This window comes from Galeopterus variegatus, unplaced genomic scaffold (assembly GCF_000696425.1).
Source record: "Galeopterus variegatus unplaced genomic scaffold, G_variegatus-3.0.2 Scaffold1975, whole genome shotgun sequence".
In the NCBI taxonomy this organism is placed as follows: Eukaryota; Metazoa; Chordata; class Mammalia; order Dermoptera; family Cynocephalidae; genus Galeopterus; species Galeopterus variegatus.
In genome coordinates this window covers 114,919-132,736 of record NW_007728086.1, presented here as the reverse complement: position 1 = coordinate 132,736, position 17,818 = coordinate 114,919, and the positions used below count along the sequence as shown (strand labels likewise).

The 17,818-nt window shown below is 35.7% G+C and overlaps 1 protein-coding gene across 1 annotated transcript in view; it reads left to right on the top strand.

Moving 5' to 3' along the window:
• Nucleotides 1–17,818, top strand: part of LOC103596295 (neural cell adhesion molecule L1-like protein) — a gene marked incomplete at its 3' end in the record, with an annotated part of 146,967 nt that overhangs the window by 20,281 nt on the left and 108,868 nt on the right. The gene's annotated exons all lie outside the window — the stretch shown is intronic.

The following is a 17,818-nucleotide window of genomic DNA, read 5'->3' as shown; positions in this document are numbered from 1 at the left end:
AAAGAGGTAGAATTTGAAAGGCAACAAAGAAATTTCATTGCTGTATTAGTCCATTTTTGTTGCTTATAACAAAATATCTGCAACTGGGTAATTTATATAAAAAAATGAAATTTATTGCTTACAGTTTCAGAAGCTGGGAAATCCAAAGTCCAGGGAACACATCTGGTGAGGGTCTTCTTTGATGATGGCTTTCCAGCAATGCAGAGGTCTCAGATGGCAGAAAATGGCAGAGCAAAGAGGGAGAGAGACTCTCCCTTGCTCCTCTTTTAAAGCCCTTGGAACCACTCCCCTGACCACCATTATTAATCCATTCATTACAGCATGGTCCTACAATCTAATCACCTCTTCAAGGCTCCACTTTTCAGTCATCACAATAGGATTTCCCACTCTCTCAATACTGTGACAGTGGGGGCCAAGTTTCCAATTCCTGGAACTTTTGGGGGGATGCAATTTAAGCTTCAATGAGTGTGTGAAGGGGAGAGATTCAATGCACAGCAATTGCAATGATCAAATGATCATTTCTCTGAAATGGAATAAATGTTTAAGCCCTATTTAATGAACATTTAAGTTTTAGCAGTATTTGTCACAGTGTAATCTGGTGCCACTTGAGAAAACCTGATAGGATCAAATGCAATTTGAATTCCTTTCTCAAGTTCTGAAAGGCTTCTCCACATATTATAAAATAAGAGCCCTCTCTAATTTGGAATCAGGTGAGAGAAAGCCAAACGTAGGTGGAAGATGGATACCCTCACAGCATCTGTGTTTGGGGAGTCAGCCTAATGCTCTCTTGACTGGATGGCAGAGAGTTTGGGGGTGAATATCCAGAGCCATCATAGGGATATTTGGTGCCAGTGACTTATTGAGGTGCTTTTCAGTTCTGAGATGACCAGTAAATCAGCTACTCCCAGCAGAAAAACACAGCACCTTCTTTGTTTGTCAGCTGGATTAATTTATCCTCTACATTTCAGAGTACTGCCAAATCTATGTTCTCTTGTCCCTTCTAGAGCCTGGTTCTCAGTTCTGGACAGCTCAGACAAGGCTATATAAGACTATTTTGTCGTTATTCTCTAGACATGATATGCATGTGAAATGAAATAAAAGGAAAGTAATAATAGGACTTCACATATTAGGGTCTGACTATGGACTATCAATATTCTCTTAACTCTTGTTTATATTTGTATAATCTTTTTTTTCAAGTGAAAATATTTCTCACATTGTCTAAGAGACCTTGATGCTGGGTACTGCATTATCAATATCATTTTCTTATTGGCCAGGGAATGCTTAAATAATTGACTTGTTGAAGCTTTTTCATACACTGCATTTTAACTATGTTTACAACTCTTAAAAATTTCACCAATTTTTAAAGAGATATGAAAATAAATACCCAGTTTTGACCAGTAATAGATGCTCTTGCTTCTGATAGCACTTTGAATAAGGCATTCCTCTCTATGAGTGCTGTGGATTTTTCATTTACACCTAGAAACACAGAAAATCAAATGTACTCAAAGTTCAATAGGAGGAAGTACTTGTGTTATTTGAGTTTATAAAGCAATAGCTACAGTGATGTGAAATATTTGAACTGTCTTTTGGAACTACACCTTGCAAAGATTCATTATGTGCACCTAATAAGATAACAGTGCCAAGGCAAAATTTAGAGGTTATCAAGTTGAGAACTTAAATTCGTAGTGTGTGTGAACACACACACACACACACACTTGCACACACACACACACACAACTGTTCTTTTGCACATGTTCATTACATCACTTGTGCTGAATTTATTCTCTTACGTTATGCTTTCTCATAAAGCATTCATCAGCTAAGTGAAAGTCTTAACATTGTCATGGATTTGCTGTAGTTTATTAGCAGCAAAAAGCGACATCTATTTTTTGGCCACATGCTAGGTGATTAATTGTAAAATGGTTCTGTGCATTGAGGCATCTCTCTCAAATGCTTTACAATCTGACTTTTGAAAAAAGGTACATTACTATTAAATGATTCAATTGTGAAATTTACTTCTAACTTTGCCATTTTTTAACTTTTTATTTTTTTTCACTTTTAGCATTTCTATTAATGTTTTATTTACTCGTTCCATGAATCAGTCAGTTTCATCAAATTTGTCAACTGCCAGCCTAAACCTTTGGAAATTGGTATAATGAATGTTCTGAGTGAGAATGAATACATGCCTTTAGGGATATTTTAAATATAAGAATATAAAGTCTGAAACCTAGCTGCCGAAATATGGCAAAAAATGCAAACAGAAAATGTGTAAAAAATACCATTGTATTTCAGAGATAAATCTAATCAAAAACTGAGGTCTTGATGGTACAATTTTAAATTGAAGTACTGTGAGAGAAATAGTCTTACTGGTATTTGAAGTTTGGGTTCATTAAGGGTGAAATTATATCTTTGAGAATGTTTGACATGTAATTCTAAAAGGTACAGTTTTGTTTCTTTTTGATGTCCTGTGATTTCAAATTTGATCTCTCTATATGACAGTTCAAAAAAATCTCTTTACTTTTGTGTATTCCTTTTAATGTGGTCAGGAGAAGAATTAAAATGAATATTCTCTTTCATAAAGCTAATGAGATTTAATTTTGAAACAGCGTACCAGAATGCTTTTATGAATGAAAGAACCCTAGTTCTCTGAACCCTAGAAATGTTAACTCTAGACCAAACCTGTCTCTAAAAAAAAAAAATCAAAGAGTTTGTGCTTACAGATGCCTTGAATAAGATGTAGTCTGACCAGAAATATCTGTATTTCTTATTTCTTCTGTCACTGCCAACTTGTCTGTGGGTATTGACAATATATTTGTAGGCTTATTTCCTTTTGGGCATAACATGCCTTGGCCAAACTGGACCATAGTTTTTGGGAAAGGACTGCTAAATATGGCAACTCATAACCAGGGAACTAGCATTTTTCCCCATTTGGCAGTGTTTTCTGGATGTCCACTTCCCAGCTTATTTTCTTAAGCAATGTTGATTTGTAAAAATGCCTTGATAGAGGCTCAGAAGCTAACACTGAATTCAGCAGTGCAGAAAGACTCCAAATTAAATTCTTTTTCCTTGTCAATATTTTCACTAGGGCGACATAAGATATTAAATCACCTGGAGTTAGTTATGTGCCGTTTCAGCAACCTTTTGTGCTCAATCTGCTACAAGCTGCTTGTGCTGATTAGCAGTTTAAGAGTCTGCAGAGGAGGGAAATTTTTAGTAGCTTGCTTTTTTTTGGCCCCTTTCAGTCTTGTGTGCATTGCGGAAGGAAGTACCTTCTGTGCAACTCTTGAATAATTTGGTTTGACTAGATTTATTCTGGAAAAGAAGAGTACCAGAAAAAAATTTTCTTATGGGGCTATAACTATGCTCCCACATACAAGACAGGTGAGAAGAACTAGTATCTCCATGTGTATGTATGTGTATATATATGTAGTGCATGTGTATAGATGTGTAGCTCTGATTCCAAGGAGTCATTCATTCATTCATTCATTCATCAAATATTTATTGAGTAAATCCCAGGCACTGTGCTAAGTAAGCATTGTGATGAAGACAGACCTCCTGCCCTCCCAGACTTACCATTACTAAGAATGTTAGCTAATAAATGGGTATACACATAAAATCATTACAGGAAAGAAACAAAGGACTGTGATAGAGAAAAATGGGAGGAGGAACTTACTTTAGAAAGGGTTCTTTGAGAAGGTGCCTTTCAAGCTGAGCCAGAAAGGGAAATAGGAAAAGAGCCAGAAGAGCAGAGTTCCAGGCAGAGGGCAGCAAGCGAAGAGACAGCACCGAGGAAACAGATTTGGCCTGGTCTGTAATAGACAGAAGGCTAGAACGTGCGGTACAGAGAGCTTGGGAGAGACTGGCACAGGGCAAGTTTAGCACAGATCACGTAAGGCCCTATAGGTTATGGACGGCAATATAGATTTAAGTGCAATATAAGAGCTTCAAAGGAATTCAAGCAGTTAAGCAAGTCTATGTGATTTATGTTTATTTAAAAAAAAACCCAGACCCTAGCTGTTGCATGAAAAGTAGGTTGCCATGAAGACCAATTGATATTCACAGGGGAGATGAGAACAACTTAAACTTGAACTAAGGTATGATAATGGGGATTTTATAAGCAAGACTATGTTATTATTTTATTTACTATGCTACTATTAATAGATATGAGTGTGTTGGGGACTGTTGTACATTAACCTGCAGCCCCTACACATAGGAAGCTTCCGTAGGAAACAACCAAAGAGTAAGCAGTTGTGAGATGACAAGGTTTAAGGTATGTGTTTCCAGATGGCTGAGGAGCACAGTGAGTGGGTGATCTCCAAGAGGGCTCAGGAATGGGGGGGGGGTGACATTTACGGAGCCTCTGCTCTGGAGGAGGGTGTGCTCTCACAGCAGGGATTTCTGCGTACTTTCTTCACTGAGAGAAACTGCTCATTAATTCTTACAGAAGTTATTTGTCAGATATAGAAGATGAAAGACATTTTCTGTTCAATTATTTATTGTACGTGTGATGAGCGTTGATTGAAGTGGCATAATTGCAGCAAATGGACTTTTGGTACATTTTTCCTTGCTGTATTTTCATGTGTCGTATTTATGTTTCCCCAAGTCAGTAGAGAGAAATTATCCACCTCCCCTTTTCCAAGGAAGAAATTATTCAACTGTTTAAATGTTTCTTGATAGAAAATAAAATATGTAGACTTTAGCCCAAATTCGTGCCCTAAGTTTTGGCATGTATATTAGTGATGTCAAATGCAGCTAAATGTGTCGTTGTTCTAGGAAAATGAAACGTTGGGTTTTGGATGTTTACTTTCAGATTTATGAGAAATGATATGATTTACCAGTTATGCAGAGAATGACATAAAGAACAAAAGAATTACTTTTCACATTGATAAGAAAAAAGACAACACAATGGAAAAATGAGCAAAGGGAGACACATTTTGGAGAAAAGAAACTCAAATGGCCAAAAATATATGCAAAGACACTCAACCTCATGAGTGATCAGGGCAGTACAAATTAAAATCACAGAGAAAGAAATGTGGTTCATCTGTACCTGGAATACTCCTCAGCAATCAAAAAGATTGGACTACTTATATATGCAATAATGTAAATGACTCTCAGAAGCATTATGCTATGCGAAAGAAGGTTACATACTGTATGATTTCATGTATATGATATTCTAGAAAAGACAAAATTGAAGGAACAGAAATAAAACAATTGTTTTCAAGGACTGGTGGGTGGGGTTGGAGATGGAGGTGATGAGAATACATTATGTTTTGATTGTGGTGGTGTTTCCACGACTGCATGCTTTTGTCAAGACTCATTGATTGGGGCTTTTTAAAATTTGGTAATTGTACTATATTTGTAAATTATATCCCAATAATCTGATTAGAAAAATTATGATGAGAAACTTTTTACCATTTACTAGGCCGCAACCATGAAAACATCTAGTAGAGAATGTTGTGAAGATGTCAGGAAATGGGAACAGCCATGCTCTGCTGATGTGAGTGCAAAGTGCCTTAACCCCCTTTTTGGAGAAGGAATTTCACAATTACTAGTAAAGCTGAAATGTACCCAGCGATGCCCCAGCCTTTCTACTGCTGCATGATTACCCAAGAGAAATGCTCACACATATATGTGCTCAAGGAGAAACATACAAGCATGTTTCATGCAGCTACCTGTAAATGCAGAAAGTAGAAACAACCTAAATGTCTCTCAAAAGTGGATGAATAGTTTGAAATATATAAAATATATTTCATAGATATTTATTGGCTTCTACAGAACAGTTCAAATAAATGAACAAAATCTAAATGTAGATTTCAAAAACAATAGTTTAAGTGAAAAAAAATTAGAATGATGCCCTGTATATGATACCAATTTTGTGAATTAAAAAAAAAAATCTCATACAACAACAATGTGTTTATTATACACTAAATTAATTAAATTGGTTATTTTGGGGAGTAAAAGGAAATGGGATTTAGAAGGGAAAATTTAAGGGGCTTCAACTTATTTTTTCATATTTTATTAATAACTTAAAAGGTGAGTTCTAAGGCAAATATGACAAAATATCAATAATTGCTCATTCTAGATGGCAACTACATAGGTTTTTTTATATTATCTTTTCTGTTTTTGAATTTCTTTATAAAGAATACCTAGTCATGATTGCAAAATTGCAACTATAGTAATTAGTGTAGTTTGAGCCCTTTAGTGTGGAAGTACTATCACAGAAGACTGATAGGTACCTTTGCTTCAGCTCCAGATTATAAGGCAGACCCATCAGAGTGTTTGTATGTAACAGACCCTAAACTTATTCAAAGATTTGCTTGCTTAAATCTAAGAGAAATCTCATGCCTTTCCACTTCTAATGTCATGCTTGCTGTGAAAGACTAGACAAAATGATCAACTCAATCTCTTTCTCACAAGAGTAGAGAGAATCCACACAAACGACACTCCAGTACTTAACATTCGTACAGACTTATATGTGAATAGCATTTAGTACCTCAGCTAATCCTCCCAGTGTTCTTGTCAGTTCTGCAAGTGCTTTTACTGTTAGAATATACAGCACACCACTGAAGAAAGAGTTTCAATTATTTGTTTAATATTAAGTTAATAAGACTATAGATGCTATACCTAACTTAAATGTTAATCCATTCTACCTTAATATGTATTGGCTTAATTTATGAAAATATTTTGTGTGCTCCTTAAAAATATAACTACATTGATGACACAAATCTGATTATAGGTCTTCAGTTTCTCTAAGAAGCAGTATAATTTTAATTTAGGCTTATGAGTATCATAGCACTTCATCTCCTTGCAAAATACGAGGGTACTTCAAAATATTTGTGGAAAAATAGAATTGAAAGATAACACGAATCTTTCCTTGAGCTTTTTGAAGACCTCTTGTAATTAGAATGAAAGCAGCACATATCTTGTATGAGCTCAGAAGAAGTACAAAAAATTGTTTCCCCAAATTAAAGTGTAATTTCTTATCTACGCATTTCTATGTTATATGGCCTGTATTAGATTCCTGCTGTTGCAGTAACCAATCACCACAAAATTAATGGCTTAAAAGAACACGAATTTATTCTTTAATAGTTCTGAAGGTTAGAAGTCCTAAAATCAAGGTGCCAGCAGGTCTGTGTCCTTCTAGAGACTCGGATTCTAGAGAATCTGTTTCTTTGCCTTTTCTAGCTTCTGAAGGCCACCTGCGTTCCTTGGCTCATTTTCAAAGCCAGCAGTGTGGCATCTTCCAATTTCTCTTTCTCTTTGTGCTCTGTCCTCATATCACCTTTTCAGATTCAGACCCTCCTCTCCCTCCTGTGAGGACGCTTATGACTGGACCAACCCACATAATCAAGGATAATATCCCCATCTCTCGATTCTTAATGACTTAGTCATATCGGCAAAGTCCCATTTGCCATGTAAAGTAGCATATTCACAGGTTCCAGGATGTGGACCTCTTTGGGGGTAAGTATTTTTGGTAACCTTACCACCTTTCAAACTATTTTCTGGTTGAAATATCCAAAAAACTTAAGTGACATTTTGGTGAAAACTTTATGGTTCATCACTTCCATTATCTGATATAAAAGAGTGATACTAAAATGAAGTGTTATGGTTAATGCCCTCTAGATATTGACTCGTAGAGTTAAATAACTTTTGTGTGGGTTCTATACCATCATTTCTTTCGTGAATAATTTGCTATTCAGAATGTGGTCAATTTTCAAACAGTAACTACTGTTATAGTATAAGAGATAAAGAATAGGACCTGTCTCAGAAGGTCGTTGTAATTATTAAATGAGGTATTATTTTTAAAACTGTTAGAACAGTGACTGGCATGTAGCATGTGCTAAATAAGTGTTTGCTGCAGTTGTTAATATCATTAGATCCTTGTGAAGTATCAAAAACTGTATTAGCTACTTCAAATTGCAGAACTTGGTGGGGGAGAAAATTGTAAAAAATTGATTAAAATAACTCAAAAGGACTGTGTTGGATACTGATAGACTAGAGGATTATGTTTCTAAACTTTTTATTCATTCAACATGTACTTATTGACTACTGAGTATATGCCAAGTTTTCTGTTAAATTCAGAAACAATAGTGAGCAACTCAGAGAGGTCCCGACCCTCAGATAATGTGCATCTATCTCAGGAGGTACATGATTGACAGACGAATAGTAAGTGTTGTGATGGGAGTTGATGGATTGTCCTTCATTTGGTTCCTAGTGTTTATACCAAATTTAACATCTTTGAAGTTTGAAAATGAACATAAATTAGAGAGCCATTCAGTAAGGTAAAGCCTGAATTAATTCTTAAAGCACATTTTTTGGGGGGCAGCAGGGAAGCACAGCTGGCTGGTACAGGAATCAAACCCTGGACCTTGGCGTTATAAGCATCACACTCCAACCAACTGAGCTCACTGGTCAGCCCCATCTTTTTTTTTTTTTTTCTTATGAGACAGCTCATAAAGCAAAAGTGAAAGATGATTCAAACACAAAATGATTCAGTGACTTACACATACACATACACACGGTCACACACACACAACATCACAGTCTAGGAGCTAAACAATGATTGTGCTTCTCTAGATACTTAAAATAAAGAGAAGAATAGTTAAGAATAGGTAATGAGAGAGGTGATTAGTGCTTATTTTCCCTCTTTAAAGTGGACATATTTTCATAATATTTTAGAGAATTTTTTTTTACTCTGTAGCACCTATAATTTTTGCCTTTCTTCTTCTCCAAAATGCTTCCTCACTCCTCAATGCTTAGCACACAATTTGGTAAATAGAGATTCTTTTCTGAGTAGACTTCCTATGGGAGAGTTTTGAAAACAGAATAAGGAGGGTGTCTTAGTCCTTGTCAAAATATTTTCCTGTTGAAATCAGTGAAAATCTTTCCTGATGGCTGAAATGCATGGCAGGTTAATTTATGCCTATTATTTCAGGTAAATAATTTCACTAGGAGTCTTCACAGGTAAAATTAATGTTTATGTCACCCAAGAAAGTAGCAGGTGTAGATATTACCAGGAGTTCTAAAAGAGCCACCTCCTCTCCACCCCAAGTGCATCTTACTTTTAGTGTAATAAGCACCACCCATGAATGTCCATCTATTAAAATCAAGCAGAAAGTAGTTTTGTAAGTCATTCCTCATGTTTTCTGCCTAGCTTCTTTTATAGGAAAGCTATATGAGAAGAAACACAGGGAGACAGGAAATGATATATAACTCCCTTGAAGGTGGACCTGAAGTCGGAGTCTAGAATAGCACGCTTCCTGTGTGCAGGCTTTAATGCTCTGAAATGGGAGAGTATTATGCTTCTGGGCTAAAGGGAAAAAACACACTCAAACAAATACAGAAACGAAAAAACCTTGTCTTTTCTGTGTGTTTGTTTGTTTAACTCAGTTACTGTTACATGAAAATAAGAGCTAAAAGGCTTATATCATTTTGAAAGTCAGCAGGTGGTATGTGTATGGAGAGTGGATACAGAAGGCATGAAATAGAAATCAAAAGTGATTGGAAATAGACAAAATTCTGGAGACAGTGACATGTGTGGACAGTTGCTATAGTTTTAATGCTGACGCATTACAGGAGAACCGTTGGCTCTGTTTACTGCTAAGTAGCCTTCCAGCTTTTGGGGCAAATTATTCCCCTTGGTGCATCTACATTCTTTTCTCCTGGATTTTCTTCTTCTTGCCTCTCCCTAAGTTTCTGCATCTTTCTACTTCCTGAGATACTTGCACTCGTTGCTTTCAGCTTCCTGTGAGTGACTTTGTTAGAGCATCAGCCCTCTGCTCTGTGTGCTTCCCGCAGTGGAGCCCAAGCCAAGGCCACCAGCTAGTGCCTGTCAGGGGCAACTGTGAGAGGATGATGACAGCATTCCTCTTTTTCTCTCTTATGTTTATTGTAGTTAATGGGCATCTACCTGTCTGTCTGTTCATCCATCCATCTATCCATCCATCCATCCATTTATTTTGGCATTCAGCTTTGCGAGAGAGGCAAGCAATGCCTGAATGGATTTGATCAATAACAAGACTGTAGTCAAGATTAAAGATTCAGGACTCAGAGGAAGTTTCGATCAAATTTAATGATGTTATTGGAATGTGACGTTTTAACAATCATATGTTTTCTTTTTCAGAACAATTTTAATTCAATTAAGTAAGTAAAAAACACAGAGGAGTGTATGAAGAATCTCTAAGCCTCTATCCAGGTGACATGCTTTTGGATGGAATTGCATTCAATCTAAGAGTTGATTAAAAAACCTTAAAAGCTTACCCCAATCACCAGAAAAATATTTGGACTGTTTTTCTGCTTAAACTATGCACAATTTTCTATTTAGATGTTAAGTATTCAATGCAATACTGGCACATGTATATAGACATGTTTACATAATCAGTTGTATAAATATATACATGTGTAACAGGGGAAATATTTAAAAAATGACTGTACCTAAGTGATTACTTTATTTCTATTTATTTTTTTCTGTAATAAGGCAGACTATAACTAACATAAATCAGTGCACATAGGACTCCATATCTTTATGTGGTATGTTAATGCAGCAATTTTATAATGGCTCATTAGTCCCTGTGAGAGCCCGGTGATATAGGAAGCAATAGATTGCTATCAACACCACAAGGAAGATAAGGTGGCATTTTATGTGATTTCTAAATCCTCTATTACTTTGAAATCATCTCAGTAGCATATTTTAGACTCAAGACAGATTGTCTTCTAGTTCCTAATGATTGACTTAATGGTGGATTTGACCATATGTATATCAGATATGAAAAGTAATGTCCATTAAGTGGCGTAAAAATGTTCTTTTAGGGAGGGGGAAAAAGTGATTTAAATCTTGAGATTCTCATGGGATCTCATTAAAGTTCTCTTTCTTTAATGTATTGTGCAGCCTAATATTTATCAGCAACCCTGCAGTGTGCATTGCTGATAGGTTAGTTTACACAGGATTAATTGTGTAATTTTGCAAGCAACCAGCACAGTGAACATTGATTTTTGCATTAGCCCCATGTGTTGTTTCCAAGGGGATTCTGCTTTCCATTTTAAGGTGGTGTTACATTTCACTTCTTATTAATTATAATTTCTGCTAACATGTTTTATGTCCAATACAATTTATTAAAAAACTTTTATAATCTTTATTTCTGATTGTTATGTCCTTCATAAACTTCATTAATTTTGAGCACTGATGTGTAAAAAATGGCAGGAGAAAATGTCATTCACAGAAGGCTCCCTGACCAGCTGGTTTCTCCATGTTTCCATTGATAAGTTGCCACAAATCTTTTGCTAAAATACAGAAGCAAATTCAGTTGCAGCCACTTCAGGTATACTAAGCAAATAATCAATGTAAGAAATAACCTGGGAATATTACCTTTCTCAAACCAGAAGTATGTGAATGTCCAAAGGAGAATTGGCTATTTAGAACTGAGTCCATTTTCCACAATTGTGTAGACTCTAGTATTTTCCAGAAATATTTGTGGATATGGAAGGATTAGAGGAAGGTGTCTTTTGCTCAAATTTTTCAGATAATTAGTTCAACCCTCAGCTACTACACTTTATCCACTCTTGCTGGGATTAAGAAAATGCTAACTGAGATTTCAATGAAATCCTTATAGCTGGGTTCAGAATAAACCTGGTCAATCTTCTAGTGATTTTGAAAAAGCAGAAAATAATATTAATTTCATGCAATTTGGAATTTAATCTTTAAACATTTTTAAAGACAGTCTTGAAAAATCAATTACCTGCCTGTATCCCACCTTCTCTTCCCCCCATCCCAGACTTCATGAGACAAAATTTCTGTCCCTCCATTACATTGTGTTCTTTTGAAAGGAAGATATCAAATCTCCTTGTTTTTGCTTTGTTTTGTTTTGTTTTGGGTGAGTCCTCTCTCCTCCTCCCTGTTCTCCCACCTCCCCATGAGTTTCTGCAATATTATAAAAGCCCAGTAAGGGGCTGTACAAAGTGGGCACTTGAAATGTGTGCTGAGTGACCAACCGGCCCCTACTGGAAGAACCGTGTTCAATACTCTCTTACCAGAGCTTCAAAAAAGCGCTTGTTTCTGAAGGATCAAAGGATGTCTTGTATGGTAAATTCTGAGCGTTCAGTACATAACGAAGAGAATAAAACATGTCTTTTAAGCTCCTGTATGATGCCTGGATTATGTGGAGAGACCAGGGAAGTGGTGACTCTCTCTGGCTTTTGTATTATTCACAGTAAGGAGGAATAGACGAAAGCAAAGGCTTAAAAGTGACGAAATCCCAAGCAGGAAAACTGTGGATCCACAGCTTGCTCAGTTGTTCATAGCTGATGATTTGAAAAAACATGTTTTCCTTTCATAGTAAGACTGTTTCATGCCATTTTAAACTGTCCTCCTTAACTAAGTGTAAGCTTCCCCCCCCCCCCCCTTGGCACAGATTGGGTTATGATTTTATTGAAAAAGGACTAAAATTGGAGTTACAATATGTGGGTTCTTCACTTGACCTTTGTCACTTGTTATGTGGAACACTAAGGAAATAACTTAACCGTCCGAATTTTATTTTTTTCTCATTTATAAATGAACCTAATAAAATTAATATGTGAAATTATTTCAAGCACTAAATATATATAAAAAAAACTTTGTTACTGAGTGTTGTAAAATGTAAGATGTTACATTGTTGTAGGTAGATTGCAATGAAACTCTAGTAAGCAATTACAACAGTTTTAGTTCTCTGGATTAAGGCTGAACATTTTCTTTTGACAATTCAACTTGGTTTTGAGTAGTTTGAATCCCCCAGATCAGAGGTGATTTTTGAGACAGTTGTTACTATGTTCAGTATATTGTGTGAACAAAGGCATGTACACATTTCTGGAAAAGAGTTTTTAGCTTTCTCTGGATTCTTAAACTTATTTGTGATCTTTATCGGGATAGTAACCTCGTAATCATATAATCACAGCAAATATTGTTTTCACATTAATTGTGAGTTTTACTATTACAGTATTTAGACATCTGAGGGGTAAATTTTGTATATTGGTGTATATTTACTAAGTGTTTTGGCTAACTGTGGAGTAAAATACCTCTCTTCCAAATTCCATGGAGGAGGCAGACAATGCAGACTGGAGATCTGAATAATTTTCCTTAATATTTATAAAAAATAAAAAATTACCTTGGTGATTTCCAATAATTAAGGCAGATTTTTTCTTCCTAACCTCTCTTCTTTACCTTAATGCCACCACCCTCACCAGTGCCACCAGAACCTTTTCCTTCTCGTTTGCTTGAGCTGCGTAGATAACTGCAGATACATAATCTCGTAGAGAACTGAAGCAGGACTACCCTGCAGGTGGACTAGGTTTCAAACTTTGCAAAATAGAATTGGATTAAATATAGTTTCTGCTAAATGTTGGTTTAAATATCTAAAAAACTTTATATGAATTGAAATTTTCAATTGGGAGTATATGTTTAGACTTTATTTCTTATTTTCTGTCATTCTAAATGTATCTCACCCTAAATGCATTGGTGTGATCCTCCACTATGCTTTCAGCTTATCCAGCCCAACATAAATTTTATTTTAATGAATATTTGTCAAAGCATCCCTAGTGATTTTCTGCTCTCTTTATGTTAAAAATCTCTGGTTCCCTTATATTTCTGATTGATATACTGATCAATACTTGGCAGGAGTGAAATTCATGGCAGCAACTGGTGGTTGACCAGAATGTTATGCTCACAATTCACATATTCATCTCTTTAACTGAAAATGTTCTAGTCTAACAGGTACTGAGCTCACTGTGAGGAGGCACTGGGGAGTCAGGGTCTCCAACTACATATTGGTAGCTTGTTGCAAATTATTAATTTGGTCCCTTGAGTGACACACTGTGTTTGCATATCATTCTGCTTATGCACTGTCCCCTGGAGCTCCTGGTAGTGAGTTATTTTTATTTGGTCCTCATTAAAGATATTTTAAGAGTTTTCATTAAATTTGCATATTTGCTATATTGTAATTAATAAGAATTAGCATTTTATTCTAATATGTTAGAAGTTAATTAAGGTAGCATTTGGAATCTATCAGTTACTATAGCCTACTTCAATTTTTGAACATCTTACTACATCTTTTTTGTAGCAGCTTTAGATTTTTTTGTGTCATTGGAGTAACTTATTCATGCTCTGCTGATTAGCTATTTATTTTCACACTTTTACAAGTTAGGTACTAGATATATTTTACATGCCAAAGTTTCTATTTGTTAGTGAGTATGTATAAAATGATCACACCTCTCAGCACTGGACAGATGATCTAGGCAACAAATCAACAGAGTAACCATTACTCTTTCAGAAGGAGAGAAGAAAACTAGGGTAATTAGATGGGGGAGGGGGAGCTAGAGGGGGATGGGAAGAGATTGGACAAGGGGCATAAAGAATAATTACGATTTGTAAAAATATATATGCTAGTAATATTGATTTGGCCAACATATCTCAATGTTGAACCCCCAAAATATGTATAATCAATTTTGATTCAATAAAAATAAATAAATAAATAAACAACAAAAAGGAAGAAACAGAAGTTCAGGGAGATCATGACACTCTCAATGGTACATGGCTAGTAAGTGCCAGAGCTGGTGCTGTTCAGTGCATTCAACTTTATATTATAGTCTAGAATTTTCTCTGGTATTCCACTCCCTTCTGCACTCAAAGGCCTTTTTCTGATAGAAACCAAGGAACATGTAAAATTCTTTTTCCTCAGGTAAGTGCTGAAGTCAAGCCATCCCAGACAAAATCAGTTTGGTCCCATCTTTCCTCCTTTTCTTCTTTCATTGTTAGTGAATCAAGACGTCCTGTGACCTTACGTGTATCTGAGAATACAAAGATATCAAATTGGAGTTATCTTCTTGACTCATCAATCTAATCTTGTCATTTCCTACCGAAAACCCACAACAGTCTTCTCTTCCAAGATGAAGTGTATTTATCTAAGCATGACAACTAGGGCTCTTCACACTGTCATTGCAAGCCAACCTTGCAGCCTCCTCTCTTGTTATTGTCTATCCCCTGCCTACATGCCCCTCATCTTCAGCCTCCAAACTTCATGTGTGTCTTGACTGTGCTGCTGTTTTAGGCCTCTGAGTTTGCTATTCCATACCCAGCCGCCACCCACCTCTTTTTTGCTTGATAAGCCAGGTCATTTAATTACCTAACCAAATAACTGTGCAGGTTTGGAGAAGAAAGTGTTTTTATTTTTTATCATATTTATTTTGATGCAAAAAAGTAATTTATGATCATTTAAAAATATATCTATTAATTTAGATCATGTTCAATATCTCATTATCTTTTTTCTCCCTATAAGCAGTGGTAGCAGTTTGATGCATTTCCTTTTATTGTGATTACCCATGTAGATACAGATTCATAGAATTCTTTGTATAAGTAAAATTAAGGTTATACTTTATAGAAAATTTTGTAGTGCTTTGTTTCACCTCATATTATAAGAAGTTTCTCTCAGCACTCAATATTCTTTGAAAATACAACTTTTTAAAACTACAAACATTTCTAATACATAGATATATTCTCAGTACTTAATTATTTCTGCATTATTGATCATTTAGGTTTTTACCAATATTTCACTGTTATAAATTACACTCAGGAAACAACATTTCACATTGATGTTTGAGCATATCTTAGTATGTTTAATCTAATCTTAAGCTAGATTTCTAGATGTATTATCCCAAGCACATAGACATAAAAATGTAAAATTATTAAGTACTTGGAAACAACATTTCACATTGATGTTTGAGCATATCTTAGTATGTTTAATCTAATCTTAAGCTACATTTCTAGATGTATTATCCCAAGCACATAGACATAAAAATGTAAAATTATTAAGTACTTTTAAATTATTTAGGAAGGCAAAATTTTCATAAAGTTATGCAGAGATAAGCAACATATGATTTTTACATATGTATATATGTACACATATACAAGTATATGTGCATGCGTGTGCAGAGATGTAACATTAGCTGAATATTGATATATCAGTTGGGGAAGGAAATACACTAAAATTTTAGTAGTACTCATCTTCGACAGATGATTTCTATTTTATTATGTATATATATGTATATATATTTATGTGATATGTATTTGAATTTTATCAAATCTCTGCAGTAAGCATTTATTACTTTTATAATAAAACAAAAAAACCTCACATTTATTCACCTTAACTAATTGCCATCTTCTAACAGTTCTTTCTAACACGACTTCGTGGGTGGAAAGTAAGTTTCTTGTTGGTAAAATAGTGAAACCCCTTAAGAATTTCTTAACTGTCTCCTAAGGTTCACTCTGGTGTGAGACCTTAAGTGATTATCGAGACTCAAATGCAAAAGACAGTGCTGAAAATATCTGGGGTGTGTTTACAGAGTACTGAAACACAGTCATATTTTAAGGAAAAGTTAGAAAGTTTAGCCCTTAGTTTGCTTTGGGGAGATGAGGAAAGCATAGATTTTGAGGCTGACATGCCAATGGTGCGAGAATCTTAGGGGGTGGCCAGGGGTTGAAAGCCACTTGACAGATACTCAGACCAAAGCAGCAGGTGCAATGGCTCAAGCAGGAAATAGGGAATAATATCCTAGGATCGGATTTGTTTAGACAAGTTTCTATTTTGGAGACACAGGGCTCCCCATTCATGGGTGTGCCCTGACCACAATGCCGGACACAGTGTACCCTAGTAATACATTTTTGAATGAAAAAACAAAGACCCCTTGTATAATGCTTTGGGAAAGAGAGTCCTTATAATAGCGATGTTAACTTCTTTTCATACCTAAATATGCCTGAAAGATTTTCAGGCAGTTTTTATATGTATTTCCGTGTGACTTTTAATAATTTGTAATTCCATTCTTTAGTCGTGATTGTAAATATTTGTGTCCCTGAGCTTGCAGCCATAAGGAACAAGAGTATGCTTTAAAACTGTACCTTTGGCAATATTTAAGTTATCAAAATTATAAAGCCTCATTCTGGAGAAATGGTTGTGTAACCGCAGGCAATGTGTAACTTCTTTGTGCCTTAGTTTTCTCATCTTTAAATGAGGACATTAAAAAATATCTCCCTCATGGGGTTAGGAGGATAAAATGAGTTAATAAAACATAAAACACTTAGGAAAGTACCTGGTATATAGTTAGCCCTGCATAAATGTACCCTATTATCATTATTAAAGGAGCATACCATTGCTATAACTTGCGCACAGTCAACTGGTTTGATCAGGCTTTAGTCAAAGGAGCCTTGCTTCGCTGGTATTTGAGGTTATTGATATGGATTATATACAGAGATATAGTCTCTATCAGTTTTCAGAATTGCTACCACAGATTTTTAATGGATGTTCTATATTCTGGTGAGACAATCTCCAATTGCATTAAAAAGTAAGATAAAATCAGAGCTAGATCCTGTTTGAGATCTAAAAGATTATTTGATTTATTCTTAATTTAAAACATTGGCATTTTTGCTTATTGCTGTCAAAATGGTTTCATACATGATTTCTTTTGGAACTCACACTACCTGCAACAATACTGAGAAAAACAAGAAATTCCCTGCCATCATACTCCCAGGTAACAGGTGGGGGACTAGCACCTCCAGGAGAGGACCTCTGGCCTCTGGGAGGTGAGGCTTTTAAGTTGTATTATTTGGAAAAGCACCAGCCCTTCTCCTGGTACTGGGGCTGGGGTTCAAGTGGTTTGACTACACAACCCTGGCCTCAACATAGTTCTGCTACCTCAGCGTTTATGGTTGGAAGATCACTGGTGGTATGATGGGGTATCTGAACTTTATGTTCCAGTCTGTGGCCTCAGGCCCTGCTCTAACACCTGGACATTCTACTAT